General features: G+C 34.4%; 1 protein-coding gene across 1 annotated transcript in view; it reads left to right on the top strand.

The window, feature by feature from the left end:
• The window catches only part of Hnmt (histamine N-methyltransferase), a 29239-nt gene that overhangs the window by 23123 nt on the left and 5119 nt on the right, over positions 1 to 997 (top strand). The window lies entirely within an intron of this gene.

The following is a 997-nucleotide window of genomic DNA, read 5'->3' as shown; positions in this document are numbered from 1 at the left end:
CATAATTAAAAATAAAATAGTCTTTAAAATAAGAAAAATCCCTTGCCTTCTCTGTTTGCTTCCATTTTGCAGAACAGAAGATTCAAGTGGTGGTACTGTTCAAATGAAAGTAAACACAGCAAATTGATTATATTTACTTACTTTAGGTTACATGAATATCATTTTTCCCCTCTTTGAGATTTACTAATAAGTAAATAAAAATTTAAATATTTGGGATGCTATTATGTTTAATCAATTTTCATTTCTAAAGCCATTAACAACACTGTCCATTACAGCTTTTCTCAGATACCTATAGAATGATCCATTTGTTCTATTTTGTGATATAGTTTCATTTTTCAAAGAAGGCATTGGTTATTGGTTGCTTCCAGGCTTATAGTAAGTGCCACACAGAGATCATAATGGAATGTTAGGAAACGAAGCACTGACATTAAGACCATTACTTCATTACGGCACTCTTTATTTTTTGAGATAAGATCTCACTGTATATCTCAGGCCGGCTTCAAGAATAATGTCTCAGTCTCCTGAATATTGAGATTATAGGCACCTGCCACCATGCCCATCTCTCCAGCTCTTCTTTAATTAGTAGAGTTCATGGATTGTTCACTTGCTGCTGGATGAGTTGGTTCTGAATACATTTCATTTCTTATCATCACTGAACAGCAGGCTCCATACCTGAAAACATATGCCACAAAATTCATTTGTTCTCCAATATAAGGAATAACCTTTAAAATGGCAAATGCAACTGTTACCTGTAATTCTGGGCTTGACTGAGGGTTTGGCAACAGAGTCCTTGCACTCAGTTCCCCAAGGGACTATTCAGATGCACTATTTTTATCTCGTTGGTTGAAATTACTCATTTATATGGGAAAGGTCTGGCTTTCCATTTGGAAGGGATTATGTAAACTGAATCCTTTCCACTAACCTATGTCGAAATTAGGACACTTGGTAAAAGTACTTTATGTTACTTTTAGGGATATAAAAGTAAACTTAGTTTTAA

The sequence above is a fragment of the Nannospalax galili genome, unplaced genomic scaffold (genome assembly GCF_000622305.1).
Source record: "Nannospalax galili isolate Female #2095 unplaced genomic scaffold, S.galili_v1.0 scaffold889, whole genome shotgun sequence".
Taxonomy (NCBI): Eukaryota; Metazoa; Chordata; class Mammalia; order Rodentia; family Spalacidae; genus Nannospalax; species Nannospalax galili.
The sequence above is the reverse complement of the archived record's forward strand: the minus strand, read 5'-3'. Positions and strand labels throughout refer to the sequence as shown.